Raw genomic sequence first — 19,867 nt, forward strand, 5'->3', positions numbered from 1 at the left:
ACTGTATGCAAAATGATAAGTGTTCAATAAATGTTTGCTGAATATGCATTGAAGGAGGTAAAATACTGCGTAAACTCATTCTGTCATTGTTTTCCCCAATGAGTCACTTTTTTTTAATTATGTTATGTTAATCACCATACATTACATCATTAGTTTTTGATGTAGTGTTCCATGATTCATTGTTTGTGTATAATGAGTCACTTTTTAATGGAACTTACTGTAAGTTTTGGACTACATGTCCTCAAATCTATAAATTCTCAATTTAATTTTTAAAAATATACGTTAGAAGAACACAAATGTGTACCTATGAATTCATTAAGGATAACAAGCTACAATTTGGTAATACTACTGTAATGGGCACAACAAAAATAAAAATAGATTAAATTGCATAGTATTTCACTGTTAAAAACATCGTATTTAAATCAGCTGTGAAATGTCTATTTCACAGATGAAAAAACTGAGGTTCAGAGAGATTAAATGTGCACTAGAATCTGGCAAGTTGATTCTTAAGTCTAGTTCATCTGATGTCAAATTCTCATTATTCAACACTGTGACTGCCTAGAAATAGGTTTGTAATTAAGAAACTTCTATAACTGCAAATTATCTATCAGTTGCCTGTCATCTCTTAGATTTTGCACTTGTTGAACTTTTATGCTAGAGTGGGAGAACAAGGGTCACTGAAGGTGACGTCTGCTGTTCAGTGCAAATTAAAAGGACCAGGAAGAATCCTGCTGACAAAAAGTCAATAAGAATAAAATGGGGCCAATTCAGAAAAATAAAAGAATCATTTTCAACAATGTTTTAAAAAAATAATAAACCACCCTTCAGGATGTTGTTTGATCTTAGAACTAAAGTTCTCATTTGTGGACACTATTTTTAGAATGCAATTAACATGTTGTCAGAATGTTTAGATTATGCCCATGAGTTCATTGTATACAGAGAACAGACAAGAGAAATTTGGATCTTTCTTTTTTTCCTTCAACAAAAACCATAGATCATCTATTTGATTAAAAGTTTTAGAAAGAAAAAAACATTAGCAAATAAACAGAACACATCCTGAATCATTTAAAACAATGCCTCACCTATTTTACCACCTGAGTGGTTTCCATCAGTACGATAACATCTCATTTCCTGGACACTTAAGTATATGATAAATTAATTAAGAGTATTCATTGCAATCTATGCCTAAATTACATACTATTCTCAATGTTTTGATACATTTATTCTATATTTTTTAAAGTTGAAATTTTTATGAAAATTTTCATACACAGAAACAAATTAATGTAATTCTATCCAATAAGAAAAGAAAAAAGTTACACAAGGTTGGGCAAGATGAATTGATCTTTTCTTTGCAGGGAGGAATTTACCATCTATCACAGATATATTTACCTACAATTGGATAGTCTTTTTGCAATTTACATTTCTTTCCCCTTTCCTTTATTTATTCATATCAAACCAGCACTTACTGAACATCTACTAGTGAATAGTAATGAATAAAAGGGAAGAGGCAACGTAGAAAAAGAAGAGATGATTTGAGACCCTCAAAAATCTAACATGCTAGAGGAGGGAGAAAGACATAAGTAAATGATGGAGATTAGAAAAGCAGCCTTACTAATATTATTTTAAAACTTGGGAAAGTACCTGACTGCTCACGAAAATCACCAAGAAAGTGACATTTGAACTACATCTTTATGACTAGGCATGACTTGACCAGACAGGGAATAGGGATAGATAAATCACAGTCAGAGAAAGACCACATATAAGGCACCAGGCAAGTTTAGGGAAGGAGAAGTAAATCAATGTTGCCATAGGTATATATTGTGTGAAGTCCAAGTTATGGAGAGTGAAAGTAGGTAAAGATGGAAAAGGACATCTATACATAGAGCCTCATATTGATTGCATACTCTATCAAGCTGAAAATCACTGGAAGTTTTTGGAGTGAAGAAACTGTAGAATGAAACTGGGTGGGTGGAGATTATAGCAAAGACCGGTTGGGAAGTTATCTGTTCCTATAAGATGAGAGAGGATGTTGACCCAAATTAACATAATGGCCTAGAGGTGGAGACAGACTTTGAGACAAATTTAAAAGGAGAACAGAGTTGGGGTGTGGTGGATAAGGTAATGGAGGAATAGAGAGGGATCTGAGATAATGCCAAGCTTTTGAATTTACATGATTATGTGGTACCATTATCAACATTAGGAAATATAGACCGCCAAAGAACAGTGTTAAACTGGTAATTAGTTTCATTTGAAGTATATTAAGTTTCAGATGCCCTTGGAATATGCAGAAAGATATATGAAGAAGGCAGAGAGGAATATGGGAGAGTTGAGCTAGAACTATGTACCTCCAGGGCATCTTATGTGAGTGGAATTGATGGTAGTCTCTGAAGTCACAGAGAGCAAGTGGCCAGAAGGATGATTACTTAATCAAGCAGCACCTCAATTTTTAAGGCATGTATGGAAGAAGAGCCAGTGAGAAAAACAGAAGGAACCTCAGAAGGAAGCAGAATCCAAGGAAGGAGAGAAGTTCAAACAAGTAATGATCAAGAGTGTCCAATGTTGCAAAACAGTAAGAGGAAAAGAACTGAAGAACATCCATTTAATTTCCATTCCAAAAAAATGCCATTGATGGAAATTTGGGAGTAGGAGGAAAAAAAAAACTTGCTTAAAATTAAAATAGGCCAGAAATAATGAAACAGAATAGGTAATTAACATATATTTTTACCCTATTAAAATATTCAGAACTGCCAAAAGAAGTATTTTATCTTAATGTATTCTTAAGCAGAAGCAAGGTTTTCTGAGTCATAAAAGATTCTACTGTAAGTGAAATCTTCTGTCATCATTTAAGCATATAGATCCCAAAGTGGTCCTGAAAATATAGATAGGCCATAGAACATCTTTTGAAATACAAAAAGAAACTCTTCCAACATTTTTGTTTCTTTTACATTCATTGACTTTTAAGCACAGTTCCTGATGAGGGAAATAAATAAGATCCATATTTTTATTTTCCACTTTTGTGTTGACAGCCCGAGCTGTTTTATCCCAAGTCCCGACATGATATTTTTATGCCATTTCCTAATAGAAGTGATATTGCTTATCCTAAAATCAATTTTAAAAACTTTTTTTCCAGGGGCGCCTGGGTGGCTCAGATAGTTAAGCGTCTGCCTTCAGCTCAGGTCCTGATCCCAGGGTCCTGGGATCGAGCCCCGCATTGGGGCCCCTGCTCGGCGGGCAGCCTGCTTCTCCCTCACCCTCTACTGTTCCCCCAGCTTGTGCTCTCTTGTTCTCTCTGTCAAGTAAATAAATAAAATCTTAAAAAAAAGGACTTTCTTTCTAAAAAAAAAACTTTTTTCCAAATCAACAGGAATATGTAATTTCTTCCTAATGGCATAAAAAATATTAGTAATAATATAAACTTACATTTTATATGGTATCACAATTTATAAAATTTTCATGAGCCATCTCATCTGATATCCTCAATAACTTATGAAAGTAAATACAGCAGATACATTTATCTTGCAGGTAATAAGTCTGACTTTAATGTTTATGTTACTTGTCAAAAATCACATAGCTGAGAAGAACCTGGACTTTTTCTCTATGACACTGCCTCATAGTTATCTTTAGCCCAGAAAATAAAACTCTACAGCAAATGATAACTTTTGGATTTTTATTATAAAATACTCTTAATTTTATATTTTCAAAGAGCAAACACACTGGCTGTTCTTCTTTTTAATTGTTAATATATTAAACTATGCTAATAGATGTTAGGTATATGAAAAGTGTAAAACTTCTTTACATAAGCAAATTTATTTTATTGTGAAAAACAGAGGGCAATGAATTAAGACTTTGGACTCAGAGCCACACTAGGCTTAGATCCTAGCTGTGCTATTTATTAACTGTATAATTTTGGTCATGTCCCTTAATCCCTATATGCCTCAGTGTTCTCATTTGTGAAATACATATGATAACAATAAGAATAGTACCTACTTCATAAGTTTGTTGTGTGAGTTATTACATCTAAAACACTATGTGATGTTAGCTATTGCTGTCATGTTCTATAAGGTAGTCACACCTTTCTTAATGAAGCAAAGGGAATTAACAAAAAGAACATTTGTTTTGCCTTGTGGCAATTTTAGACTCTAACATGACTCTACACACCTATTGAGCAGACCTAAGGAAACGGAACTATTAGGACAACAATTTTCTACCATCAGAGTCACCATATTCAAACGGATTTGAAAGTAATGGTGGTGGATGACGAGGAGATATCAACCTAAATCCCCAATTTTTGCTTGCTTCTGTTCTTACAAATTCTATGCATGTTTAAAGGCAAACATAATTTTACATGAGCAAAGAATATAAATAAATGTTGTGCAGAAGAATAAAAAGAAAGGAATATAAACAACTATCGAAATAATGTTGAGCCATGCTTTGGTGACCATGGGAACCCAGGCAGGCCTTGCAAGGGTCTTGTTGGAAGGATCCCAAGGACCTTTCTCTTTAGTGTTGCTTTTAATATAATTCTGCTGCCAACAGTGCCAGCCACCACTCCTTTCAATAGTGCAAATCCTTGGGAAATCTCTGAGCCAGTTTTCACTAGATGCCCACCTTGGGCAACTAAGCTACACAGTAGAGGCAAGGTGGTGTAGACATTTTCAGGATGCTAAAAACTCCCCTATGGGCAGTTGACAAATGCTCACTACCAAATGAAGAGAGGCAGAATGGACAGGGCTAGACAGACAACTCTCCCAAAAAATTCACTATAATTTGTTATACAGAAATATTTGAGTCCATCTACCTCCTTCCATAGAGTAGATAAATAACATAAAATTACTTGGTCAAAGAATGTTATTGTTGAAATCTTTTCCAAGTATTGCCAATTTGCTTTACAGAAAACCTGTTCTATTAGCACCTCTCCCCTACCCCAACACTGGCTGAGGTTGTCTCTTTCATCACACCCTTGCCAACATTAAATGTTATAATTTAGGAAAAGAAGCAATTGCAACTTGACAGGTTCAAAAACAATAGCCATTATTTTAACTTTAATTTTGTGAATGTGAGATACCCCACAATTTTCCAATACATTCTTCTACTACCTTTCTCCCTCCCTCCTTGGCCTTAGGCAAACTCAAGTTGGTTTCTCAGACTTGCAGACAAAATTTCAAAAACGAAGCTAAAAATGTAAAGACATCAATCTCAGTGTTATTTTAAACAGTGAAAACTTGGAAACAATAAGTCTGCATCAATAGGAAAATGGCTAAACATGTTTTGTTAAATGCATACAAAGAAATGATATATTTAAAAAAATACATTTTCAGGGGTGGCTGGGTGGCTCAGTCGGTTAAGCATCCGACTCTTGATTTTAGCTCAGTTCATGATGTCAGAGTCCTGGGGTGGAGCCCCACATCAGGCTCTACACTCAGTGGGGAGTCTGCTTGTCCCTTTTCCTCTCCCTCTGCCCATTCCCCTGCTCATACTCTCTCTCTCTCTCTCAAATAAATAAGTAAAATCTTTTTAAAAAATGCATTTCCAAATAGTATTTAATGATATGAAATATGCTTATGGTGCAATACTAGTTGCAAATAATTTATTTCAAAAGACTTTCTATGCATCACCATATAAAATGTATGAAACAAATAGAAAAAACTGAGAAGGTAATTGATTAAAATGCTACCAATATTTCTTTCTACATAGTGGGATAAGTGACTGTTTATTTTCTTCTTTTTACTTGTCTTTCATATTTTCTAAGCATGTATTATGGATATATTCCACCAAGAACCCAAAGCTTGCCTGATTCCCAGGTCCCCGGAGCTTAACTGAGGTTCAACATTGTTTCATTAGTTGTTTACATTCTTTTGTTTTTATTCTTCTGCCTGATGTTTATGGATGACCTTTGCTCATTTAAAAACAATGTATCTTCCTTCAGGGGTGCCTGGGTGGCTCAGTCAGTTAAGCCTTGGACTCTTGATTTCAGCTCAGGTCATGATCTCAGGGTCATGAGATTGAGCGCCAGGTTGGGCTCTACTCAGCCTGGAGTCCGCTTGGAATTCTCTCGCTCCCTCTCCTTCTGCCCTGCCACCCCCACCCTGCCCCCTGCTCACTCTCTCTCTCTCTTGCTCTCTCTCTCTCTCTAAAATAAATAAATCTTTAAAAAGCATGCATCTGCCTTCAAAACACATGTATTTAATTTGTTAGAACAGAAGCAAATAATTTGAGATTTAGGTTTATATCTCCAAGCCATCCACAGCCACGTACTTTCAAATCCTTTTGCATATGGTCATTGCAATGGTTGAAACTTGTTATCCTGATTCTTTCATTTCCTTACGTCTTTTCCATAGATATGTAGAGTTCTGTTGGAATAAAAAAGCTAAAAAAAGAAAAAGTGTTCTTTTTATTAATTCCTTTTGTTTCATTAAGAAAGGTGTGACTACATTATAGAAAATAACAGCAACAGCTAATGCCTACACAGTGCTTTACATGTAGTAACTCAGACAACAAACTTTTGAAGAATCTACTATTCTTATCATTATCATATCCATTCACAAATGAGAACACTGAGGCACAGAGGGATTAAGGGACATGACTAAAGTCACACAGTTAATAAGTAGCACAGCTAGGATTTGAGCCTAGTCAGTGTGGCTCCAGAGTCCAAATATAGCACCCTAATATGTAACTGTCTCTCCACTCACGACTCTAAACTGTTGCCTCCCTCAGCCAAAGCCAAAGGGCTGCTAGAATCCTTATGGGCACTGATGCAGCACATGGAGAGTTCCAGATGCAGTTCTTCGTGCAGAGATCTGGACAAGCGCAGGACAGGCAGTGCTAAAATTTGGAAGGCAATTCTGGGAGTAACAGATCCTGGAGACAGTGTTCCAGTGGATGCCTGGAACAAGGTGACAGAGGCCCCGTGCTAAGTAACCCACACCATAAAAGTTGATTGAGAACTGAATGAACGTACTGACATTTCCTTTCCTCTGAGACTGGGAGACAAAGGGTGTCTTGGCAGGAGACAGACAGACAAACTAATGTTACCAACAATACAGACATATCCACCACATGTGGTATACTGTAACGGCTAAACCTATTTTAAAATACCATGTATTAATAGCAAATTCGAGGTATAGTAAGGCCAACAGAGCAAGAAATTATTGCTACTTGAAGATAGATTATTAATTACAGGTCCCAAAAGGAAAAGGCATACCCTGAGGAGTTCCCAAGAGGAGGAGATCATGCAAGGAAGCACTGGGGTCAGGAGGCAGAGAGAGAGGGGGTACTGTGGGTAAGCACCTTCATTATAGTTTCCTTGGGAAGGAATGGATGAGGCAGGGTAAGCAGGCTTAAGACTGGATAATTTGAATGATTTCAGTGGGCTCTGGGGCACAGGGGCTCTCCCTAGTTGTCAGGTACCGGGGTTTGGTGTGGTTTAAGACATGTGTATAGTGGTACAAGTATGAGAGCCTAATAAAGAAGTAGAACGCTGGACTGGTTGGTTTGTATTGGAAAAGCAAGCCTGGGAGTGGGACTCCTCCCAAGTAGGAGGGGTGACAAGACAGGCAGGAGGCCAAGGAACAGTGACTCAGGCATATTATTGGGTTGTCCAGAGCAGGCATGTCTGGCACATGCACTTAGGGCAGATGTTAAAACATCAAGTTCACAGAAGCTAGAAGCATGGTTAATACAACTTGAGCTTTGGTAAGCCAAAAAATAAAAATAGCAATTCATCTAAGGGGCACCAACAATGAAGAGAGGAAAAACAATCAGAAAAAACATCCAGTGAAACAGATGATGGAGTATTTAATGAAAATATGAATAAAAGTAATGAAATCATTTAAATTAACTCAACAAATAACTTGAAAAAAATGATCATTTATGAGTTCTCCTCCACGTGATAAACTTCCCAATGCTCAGAGAAAAATTATAAAAGGATAAAAATCATGAGAGAAAAGGTAAGAGATTTGAAAGATCCCGGAAGCCTGTAATATAAGTGACTGACATTAAGCTTTTTGACTGTAGAGGCATCCATTTCAAAGACATCCATGTTGGATAAACATATCACCAACTGTATGACAGAGCTAATAGCTACACAATTATATAAGAAGCCAGGCCTGGGCACCTGGGTGGCTCAGCTGGTTAAGTGACTGACTTAGTACCAGGTCATGATCCTGGGGTCCTGGGATCGAGTCCCACATCAGGCTCCTCCTACTCTGCAGGGAGCCTGCTTCTCCCTCTCCCTCCGCTCCCCCATCCTGCCTGTGTTCTTTCTCTCTCTCTCTCATAAATAAAAATAAATAAATAAATAAATAAATAAAATCTTAAAAAAAAAAAAAAAAAGAAACCAGGCCTCCCTTTTCCATGAAGTTCCCCTCTTAGGAAGCCCTGGGTGACCCAGATAACTGACTCCTTGGGTGAGCCTCCTTTTCCTTGCCCTAATTCCCATTATTATATTTTAACTTCATCAGTATAGAGTGAGACTTTAAATCCCTAGGCACCCCACCTATCCAATAAAGGCACAGCCCAAGTGTCCACACCCTCTCGCTCTACCTGAAACCCCCCTGTGTAGCCCTTGAGTGTGCTGTATATCCTCCAGAACCTGTGACTAATAAGTCTTTTTTCCTCTTTCTCTCTTTTTTTTTTTTTCAAAATTCCCTTGTGTTTGTTGCTGAGGTGCATCCTGCAATCATAGTAAGAAGCACAAGGGCAGCCCAGCCACACTGACTCAAGGCTCACCACAAGTTGTAGGGACCCAGATGAGTGCCCTAGGCAATCCTAGACCTACACAAAACAAACCCATACACTAGAACAACAGGAATTCAGAGAGAAAAAAGAAGAAAAGATAATGAGAAAAAAAGACGGACAGATAATGAAAAACTTAAAATAGTTTCTGAAGACAGAAACTTCAGATTGATGGGCTCGCAAACTTCTAGATTGTATTAAGGAGGACAGGTAATCTCCCAGGCATATAGTAGACAATAGTTGCAAACTCTAAGGATAAAGAGAGAATCATACAAGCTGCCAAGAAGAAAATCAAGATGCATATGACATATATATATAATTATTTCTATATTATTCTATATTATTTATATATTATTATTTATATATTATATATTTATTATTTATAATAATAAATAATTATTTATATATTATTTATATAAGTATTCAGGGAGAAGGCTATGTGAAGAGGAAGGCAGACACTGGAGTGAGGCATCTACAAGTCAAGGAATGCCAAAGATTGCCGGCAACCTCCAGAAGGTAGCCCTAAGGAATGGAATAGATTCTCCCTCGCAACCGCAACTCTGTTGACATCTTGATTTCAGGCTTTTAGCCCCCAGAACTGTGGGTTAATAAATTTCTGTTGTTTAAGCAATCCAGTTTGTGACACTTCGTTACAGCAGCTCTGGCAAACTAATACAGCAGAACCAACTCTGTGGACAAACAAGTTGGTATCTTTTTTCCAGATATCAGCAGAAAAACATGTTTCTGATTACATATAAAAACGGAGAAAGGAAAAAATTAACATCTATGAAATGTGAAGAAACAAAAGAAAGGAAAAAGGAACAAAAGTAAGTAAAAAAAAGGCAACTTGATCAAGAAGAACTAAGGAAAATGGAACACAAATGTATATAAAATCAAGCATATCATTCACTTTACTAAGTGTGAAGAAAATGAACTTTCATGAAAGATATTCTATTTAACTTTTTAAAAAAAAAGCTGTATTTTATCTGTAAGAAACACATTGTAATAGACATTAAAAGTATTCAGCATTATTAGATTCTTCTCTTTTTGGGGGGGGTGCATGGAAGACTACATTTCAGGTCTCTTGCTGTTCAGTGGGTCACATAACTAGTTTCAGCCAATGGGCTGTGGGCCAAATGATTTAACAGGAAGGCAAGGGCACCAGCTTTTCTCCTCCTGCCACAGTGAATAGTGGCTCCTCAAGTTGAGAGGCAGAACCACAGGATTGAAATAGCCTGGATTATTGAGTTGACAGATGGAAAGCAACTGAGTGGGAAAGTAAAATAAATAAATAAATAAATAAATAAATAAATAAATAAATAAATAAAAAACTTTACTGAATGTAGTGAAAGCCAAAAATATACTTTGCTTTTTTTAAGTCTCTGAAATGTCAGGATTAATTTGTTACTGGAACATAGTTGTTTTTTTTCTATCTAGACTGATACACATAAATAAAATTCAGCAAGTAAAAAAAGATTACAAATAAAAGGATGGAAAAAGTGATATCAGACAAATGCAAATAAAACAAGAATGGATATCTAATAAGGCAGATTATAAGTTTAAAATCACCAAAAAGGATAAACAGTGACATTATATAATGATAAAAATCACAATTCATGAAGAAGGTGTATAAGCAGCCTTCAATACCCACACACACATCAATAGGTTGATATCATATATCAAAAATATGATAAAGATATTAAACAAAAACTACTGCAAGTACAATAAAGTGTTAATAGAGTATGAAACTTTAGTATATTTCTTTCAGAATTTGACAGATCTAATAAACAAAATGTAAGTAAAGCCCTAGAAGAACTGAATAATAATTGATTTTAATAGATACATCTCTTGAACAAAGAATATACATCCCCCTCATATGTTTAATTTGGCCACAATATAAAGCTTAACATATTTAAAAGATTACTTTTTCTTTAACTCAATAAAAGTAGAAACTAATAAAATTATAACTAAAATCATATTAAGAACTTATTAAAATGAATTCTGGGGAAAAAAACACTTAGAGCTCTTCAGAAACTCTTACCAATATCAAGAAAGCACTAGCATATGGAGTGAAAATAATGACCAATACTATAATACATTTCATCTTCAAGTTATCCTCTGCATCTAAACAGCATCTAAGATAGATGATAGCTTATTTTTCTTTCAAAATGGGTGAAAGAAGGTTGTTTCCCTACAAAGCCTTGTAATAGCCTAGCTATGAGGAAACAGAACTACACAGACAACACAAGATACTTTAGCTCAGAAAAAAATCCTAAACCAAGTTACATTCTAGGTTTGAATGATCCTGTCCATACATCATTGTACTGTCTCCATGTAATAGGATGACTGTACATCATGGTTTGCCCAGGACAGTTGTGGTTTATGCTTGTTGTCCAGGTGTAATTATTAATAGCGCTCCCTTTCACTTTCAAAAGTGTCTCCGTTTGGACAATAAATTTTATAGTCATCCTACCATGTAGTGATACAGCCCATTGCGTAAGAGGATAGGGGTCTCTGGGCCTTTTTTATACTAAGATTTGTGAGGACACTCAGGCCATCTATGGGCCCCTTTTAACTGTTCTGAATGAAAGTACTGGAAGCAGTATTTATGACCCTGACCCAATTAAATGAGTAATGTTTATCAAGAAGACAGTAAATGCTATGTTCCACTACATAGGTTTGTACCAGACACAATTATAATAATGTATTAGGAAAAGCATATACATATATATATATATATATATATAAAGCATATTTTTCTGAACAAACAAAACAAAACAAAAACTCATCTACTCAAAATCAAATATGTATAAACTGGAATATAGTTCATGCCACTGTGATAAAAAGGATCAATATCAATTTGGTCATCTATGTATATTAAAAAATTTATAAGGTGAAGGTGCACCATTTGTAAGTGGTACAAACTTCCAGTTATAAAATAAATAAGTCACAGGGATTAAAAAATAGCATAGGGAATATAGTCAGTAATATTATAATAACATTGTATGATGATATGAACACATATCATGGTGAGTGTTGTATAATGTATAGAATTGTCAAATCACTATGTTGTACCGCTGAAACTAATATAACATTGTTCATTAACTATTCTCAAATAATAAAAATTAAGATTTATATGTATATATGTATGTGTGTATATATATATATATATATATATATAAAAGTTGTAAAAGCTATTGATAATATCTCAGATAACACGGTAACTTCTTGATTCTATTTTACCACCCCCTGCCCCCCACTGGCCATCATTTTTTGGTACACATACTGACTTCTACATTTACTTCTATGAGTAAACCCCAACTGATGGATTTGTATTATAATCATCCCTATGCTGTCAAAGTTCACTTGCTAATGTAAAATAAATACATTCATTATTATCAATACATATTCAATATAGCACGAGGTTGGGATACAACCCATATTCTTCTGTCCACATCTTTGATATAAGAAATTCTGACTTTAGCTGATTCCTGGGCTAGTCTTGAACATCTAATGTTCCCATTGCTTAACATCTACTACTTCTTGCTTCCCATTTCATTTTTGCAATGATCACTACTAAGGATGCCTTAACCTGCTTATTCATTTTCAACCCCAATGCACATATCTCTATTTATAATAAAATGAATGCAATTCTCATCCTTTTTGGTCACTTGACAGCCAATATCATTGGCACGGTATCTGACAGCCATCTGTCATTTCCACATTCTCCTTTATCAGCATTGTATTGATTGCATTGCTTTAGATACTTGTCAATTTGTATAGATAGATGATAGTTTGTCTTGATTCTCTGTCAGATCAATGCTTAGCCACATAACCTCACTTTGTTCACTTGTCACAGAAATCTATATAACACTTTCCCACAGAAATTTAGTTAATTAGCTGGCATGGAAATGATTATTAAATATTGAACTTGAAGTCTATCATTGTTCCTTGTCTCCCACTGGTGGTCTAACTGACCATCAAAGTTATCATAATGGCAATCAAAATGATAAATACAGATTTTTCTCAGAGGAGTAGTGGAGCTTTCCAGGAATATAAGAAGTTTTATTTATATGTTCAAAAGTGAAGTTTCTAGAATTCAAAAGTAGGACTTAAAATTGGTCCATGAAAATTTGAAAAAACAGAATAAATTTAATTTTAGAAAAATCAAGTAGTTTTTTAATGATTAAAAAGTTACATGCAAGACTGAATGTAGTTTCAAAATGTAGAATTTAAAATTTTAAGAGGTCACTATAGTAGCAATTGAAAAAATGACCAAATACAAAGCATCCAGTGCCAACATGCAAAGTACACCTGAACAAACAAATACCTTCAATGTTTTGTAAACTGGCTAAAAAGTTTTTGCTCTAAATAAAAGATTAATTAATTCTTGTAATATGGGTGTGTTTGGAAAGAGCTCATATTATGTAACAAAACTAGAAGAGGAAAATATTTTCTTTTAAAATTTTTGTTATGTATAGTTTTATTGAGGAAAAAGAGTTTCAACTTCCTCTGTTTTTGAAATCAAAGTGAATAAGGTTGGATACATTCAGAAACTAAAGCACATGGTAATATATATATGTAAATATATATATAATTATATACATATGTTTCTCATAAAATTTACAACCATCAGTGTTGCTCATAAAATGCTCTACTAGGCATGACATAAAACCGTCGCTTCTATAATGACTAGGGGAAGCAGTGAAGTTTGGCTTTAGTCTGTTGTTCTGCCAAAACTGAGTCCACAGCTTCATCTTAAGCTAAATGTATATACTTCAGTATCATTTCTGTTAACCCAGAAATTGTGCTTGATCAGTGACAATGTGATTACAGTAGGTTACCATTTTACATAATCAGCAATTAAACCATGAAGAGTACAAAGAATGTTTTTCAGATTTTTGTTAATATCTGAATACTTAGTTTCATTATATAAAAATATTCAAGATATCCTTTATGGTGAAAAATCTATGCTTTAGGGGCACCTGGGTGGCTCAGTCAGTTAAGCGTCTGCCTTCAGCTCGGGTCATGATGGGATCAAGCCCCAGGGTCCTGGGATCAAGGCCAGCATCACATCTGGCTGCTTGCTCAGTGAGGAGCCTTCTTCTCCTTCTGCCTGCAGCTACCCTGGCTTGCGCTTGCTCGCTCTCTGTCTCTGTCAAATGAAAAAATAAAATCTTTTTTTAAAAAATCTATTCTTTATATATAGAAATTCTATCAATCAGTTGAGATATAATTGTGTAGCTTTTGTTGCTAGAACATGATAATTGATGAGCTCTTTAAAAAGTCTTCATCTTAAGTGAAACCATTTTTTTAATTTCAAAAAGTTGAAAGAGTAGTTAGGAAGACACTAAGGATATTAAGAGAATGATCTAGATAACCCTGAGAAGAATATTATGTACTTTTTGAATCAACAGTGTTTATGAAAATTTAAATAATATAAAGCAGAATAGCAAAGCATAGATAAGATTATGATTCTATTTTTTTCAAATTATTTCTGCATTGGCACTCATATCATTAAAGCAGATAACATTAAAAATTCTATTAATATTTTTAGATATTCAATTTGCTTAGGTCAAAAGTTTTTTAATATTCATATCTGTTTCTCCAGTGGCATCAGTAGAAGGAAGCATCTGTTTACTATACTAACATGTAGCAGAGTACCTGAAGGAGCAATCTAGAAACTGGCAGTACTGAAAAAACATTGTTCCTGAATTATGTCAAATTACAGAAATTTGGACTTTGAAATGTAAATAATTAATATTAATATTTATTTTATAAATGTTGGAAAATTTCGAATTTAATATTGTATCCCAGACATTCTATAATGATGACATTTGGCCCCAACCTTGACTTCAGCCAGATACTGATTTTAACAACCAGCCATTCAACACGGTACAAATTCAGCCCCCAGATGAGGAAAAGATCCCTCTAACTTCCCAGTGAGCTCTCCAAAGAACAGCTGAGTAAAATCTAAGAGGGGCTTCTGAAACTTGAATGTGTGTGAGCATCTCCTGGAGATCTTGTGAAATGCAGAGTCTAATTCAGCCAGTCTAGGTTGGAAGCTAAGAGTCTGCATTTCTGACAAGTTTCTAGGGGATGCCAATGCTACTGTTTAGGCCCCACGCTTAGAGGAGCAAGTTCTTCTGAAAATCACTGCAGACAGGTAATACATATGTGTAGGTGAACACCTGCACGTTCTGAACCAGAAATCCTGGAAAATAATTCTGTCCACTCCACGAAAGTTTGTGCTGAGTTCTGTCTAGAAAAAGGGAAATCGAGGGAATTAGGTGTTAAAAAATAAGCTGAAGCATATTAAAAATTTTAAGAATTTATTTGGGCAAAAATTGTTCAAATCAGGCATGTCCAATCTAGGAGAGAGAAAGGAGCTCTGAGGACCTGTATGAAATGAATGACTTCTATAGGCAGAAGGTAGAAGGACAAAGGAAGTTATATTATGTAAAAAAGTGGGTTGATTATTGCAAAGTTATTTTCCTTTAGGGAATGGCGAGATCTATCAGGCAGACTATCTAACTAATGCTGATCAGGCTATTTCCTGATTGACTAGTTTAAGATTTCATTTCTGGGATATCTGAAACTGGAAAGAAGTCTCAGTTTGTTTACATGGCACTTAGCATAAGCAGCTCCATTTTGGGCCTATTGCTGTTGTTGTTTTAACACAGGTCACCTCTTGAAAAACTTAAGAATGTTCTCCTATGTAGATATAAAGGAGAAGCATCAGGGAATCAGGCAATCCAGAGCCATGTTATATTAAAGACAAAAGTTTGGGAAATGACTAAAGTATCCTGAATTATATGATAGGTGTAAAACTTTAAGAAGGACTGTATACAGTTTCTATTTCTAGGTAATAAGAGCAGTTGATACCAGTTCAAAAAAAGTAAATAAAAAACTGATTTTAAGGTCCTAAAAATAAAGTTAAAAGTAAGAATACACAGCATTAATTTAAATTTAAAGAAAAAAGATAAAGCAGGATAAACTGCTAGCTACAAGAATAAAGCCACAAGATGGAACTTTATAAATACTCTATATTGAAGAAAAGATAATTGAGAAAAAATAGATCTAATATGCCAAGAGAGGCATAAAATTTATTATAACTAGAAAATGGCTAAGATATTGAAAAGCATTTCATATCAATCTTTAGGTAGGAAAACTGAAATTAAATCTCTACGTTTAGAAAGTACTGAAAAACTAGCAAAAAAAAAAGCTATAAAGTCAGACAGTGAAATATTTTAAAATTTTGAGAACACATAAATCACCCAGCTATCACATATTACCAGGAGGATGACATGTAATCTAAAAGAGAGGAAAATTTAATAATGTTGCCATGGGACTAAATTTTTATTGTTATAATCATTATTTAATATGTCTGAGCATCAACAATATATTAGGACTGTACTTAGGTAGAAATAGCTGCTTCTGTATGAATTTATGATTCATTCAAGCTGAAAGACAAAACACAAGAGGAGAATAAAATACATTCAGGGGAAGATCCAGAAATCATTTTTCCTAAAAAATATTAGAATATACTACATAAGAATAATATTGTTTTATTAGTCCTTAGAAAAGATTATAACAAATTAAGGCTACGTTTGCAGAAAAGCTGAACTGAAAATATGCTAATGAAACAACAATTTCTTTCCTACTTAGTCTAGACCTGAAATATTTTCTTACTATTGAGTAACCCATGATAACATAACAGGGGGAAACCATCCATTATTAACACAGAGGAGTAAGTAAAGCACTTTGGAAGCGAGCTACCTTTCAGATCACCAGCGCTCTATTGGCTTAATTGCACCCCATTGTACTAAGTGGTACTTTAATGGGAGGGAGGATGTAATGCAACTACAAGGCACTTGACACAACAGGGAATATTTACTCATCTGAGAGGACACTTACAGATACTGCACTGATAACAATTGTCTAGTACCACTTCACACAAACACCTCTACTTTTCTATGTATAAATTCATTTTTAAATTTGTCATTGGAAGAAAGGGTGATTTTTGCACACTTCAAAATGTTCAGAAAGCAAAAGAGTATTTTAAAATAAAATTAAACTTTAAACTAAAAGAGTTCTTCAAACTGCTTGAAAGTTAACAACAGCATCATCTGTAGGCACTGTAGTGTCCAATATGAAACACTGTGCATGTGTATATGAGTGTGTGCATTTTGACATGGGGTGGGAGAAGCAATATATGTCTCTATGGGAATTTATATACATTGTGAGTAGTAGACATGCATGAAAAAATGCCTTGTCCCTGTCCCTAGGTCATCAAAAACAGGATTCACTTTGAAGTTCTAACCTCTTTTGACCACAATAAATAACTCTTGACTCAGATTCACTCTGCCAGGGACCCATTGGAGCCCTGTTCTGCTTAGAGGACATGGCCCCATTAAACATAAGGTGGGTTATCTCTGGCTGGGCTGCCTGAAAAGTCTTTAGCATCACTATTCAAGGCAGCAACAAATATCCTTTGATGTAGCTATCTCCCTTCTAGGAATTTATCTTTAAAAATCATTGTGGATATATGTAGAGCAAAGGTATACACTTGAGAATGTGTTTCAAAGTATTGTTTATACTAGCAAAAATGTAGAAACAAACATGCATGTGCCACAGTAGAGGACCAATGTAATATGCTATCTTCTTACAGTTAAATACTAAATAGTCATTATAAATAATGATGTAGAAAAACATTTATTGACATTGATAAGCATCTGCTAGATTAAGTGGGTAAAACAAATTATCAATTAATTTACTATTATTCCATTTTGGTTATCTGCATATATAAATGTGCAAAATAAATTACAAAAAAAAGAATGAAACATGCAGCCTGGTTAAAACGTCATAATCTATCTGGAAATGGTAAAATCAGAGATGATCTTTATTCATTGTGTTTTCCCTCGTTTTTCATATTATATAAAAGAAACACATGTAATTCACCAAAATATTATATGTATCTTAACAGTTGGCATCATAATTCTTCCTAGGCAGGGAATGTTTCTGAGAAAATACTTTCATGAACCAACTGAAGCAGAGGGTGGAAGCTGGAAGCACGGGAAACAATGTCTGCAGTATGCAACACAAGAAAGACAAATGTAGGTCACAAGGAGATGGCTTTGGTTTGTTCTTGAAAGGAAGGAGGGGAGAACAGAGAAGATGAAAGATCAACCAGTGGGATGATATGTGGAGGTGGAGACAGTGCCAGATATCAGCCAATGGAAACCCGCCTCAGAATGGCTAAAGAATATTTTAAGAATAGAATGACTAGTGTTCAATTTAATGTTTTAACATTTGTTGCATGTGTTCCTTAAAATACTTCCCAAAGTCTTCAGTAAAGTCCAACATGCCCATGAATGTTATGTGCAAGAGCCAGTTTCTTATAGTCTGATAGTTTCACAGTCAGAAACTGTGAGAACCCAAACCTGAGAAATTCACAAACATCTTGGAGAGGGCTGTACAATTCCACAGGAGATGGAAATGGAATGGAGTGGGGGTGAATTAATTTTACTGGTTGCTATTGGCCTTCACCCCAGTGGATCCAGAAGGCAGAGCATCAAAACAAAAAGAAGTATTCTCAAGCCTTAAGATCTGATGGAATTCACCTTGCTAGGTTTTAGACTTGCTCGGCAGGCACCTGTCATCCTTTCCTTCTTTCTTATTTCTCCCTTTTGGAATGGGAATGTTTATCCTATGCCTATCTCACTATTGTATTTTAAGTGTATAACTTGTCTGGTTTTACAGATTCACAGCTGGAGAAGAAATTGGGCTCAAGATGAATCATATACCTCAAGTTTCATTCATATCTAATTTAGGTGATATTTAGATGTGACTCTGGATTTTAGATTTCTGGAGTTGATGCTGGAATGATCCTTAAGATTCAGGGGGATGTTGGGATGAAATGAATATTTTTTTGCATGTGATAAGGACATGAATTTTGGAGGACCAGAGGTAGAATGCTGTGAATTGAACTGTGCCCCCCTTCCCACCAAATTCATATGTTGAAGCCCTAACCCTCATTGGTATATTTGGAGATGGGGCCTTTGGGAGATAATTAAGTTTAGATGAGGTCATGGGGGGGAATTCTCATATTGTGATTAATGCCCTATAAAAAGAGATACCAGAGAGTTTGCATTTCTCTCTCTCTCTCAGTCATATGAGGATATAGAAGATGGCAGCGACCTGTATGCCAAGAAGAGAGCCCTCATGGAGGAACTGAATGGGCCCACACCTTGATCTTGGACTTCCCAGCCTCCAGAACTATCAGAAATAAATGTTTGTTGTTTAAACACCCAGTCTATGGTATTAAGGGGCCAGAGTATAATAACTGAAGCTGACACCTGGGTCACAATTTTAAACCAAATAAAACTCTAAAAATGCAAGTTCAATCGTTAGCCTGATTTATGCCACTTGCCCTTCCAAGATAAATTCCAATTGTTGCTACTGAACTCAGCCTAACATTTTGCCATCTTTTTACGTTTCTTAGTTTCTCCACATCCTGTTGACTTGTTATTTCAACGCAGCCCCCCACTTTTTTTTAAATGCCTGGCTACTGGTTTATTGCCAGCCAATATTCAAAAGTGATGTAATCCTGGTTCAGATTTCTGTGTTTCCATCTTCAATGTACTTTAAAAAACTTTTTTTAGTCCTTAAGACTAGTTTTCTTTTCTTTCTTTATTTTTTAAAAGATTTTATTTATTCATTTTACAGAGAGAGACACAGCGAGAGAGGGGACACAAGTGGGGGGGAGAAGCAGGCTTCCCACGGAGCAGGGAGCCCGATGTGGGGCTCGATCCCAGGACCCTGGCTGGGATCATGACCTGAGCCGAAGACCGATGCTTAACGACTGAGCCACCCAGGTGCCCCAAGACTATTTTTGTTTTAAAGATTAATCCTTAATCTGTAGGCCATTAGTCCATCTGTAGGCACAGAGAGAACCCTTGGCTTCTTGTTCTGATTTTCTAACCTACATTTTCTCATCTAGAAAACTGGATTCTGTTGACATACTCATTAGAATGTCAAAGTGTGAGGGGTTTTTTGTTGTTGTTGTTGTTTTACTTCAGCAGGAAATTTTGGCCTTGTGCCACCTAGCCCAGTAGTTGGTATGGTGTTCCTC

Source organism: Eumetopias jubatus, unplaced genomic scaffold (genome assembly GCF_037043125.1).
Source record: "Eumetopias jubatus isolate StellerSeaLion01/CBP00866 unplaced genomic scaffold, mEumJub1_p1.0 scaffold_4, whole genome shotgun sequence".
NCBI classification, from domain to species: Eukaryota; Metazoa; Chordata; class Mammalia; order Carnivora; family Otariidae; genus Eumetopias; species Eumetopias jubatus.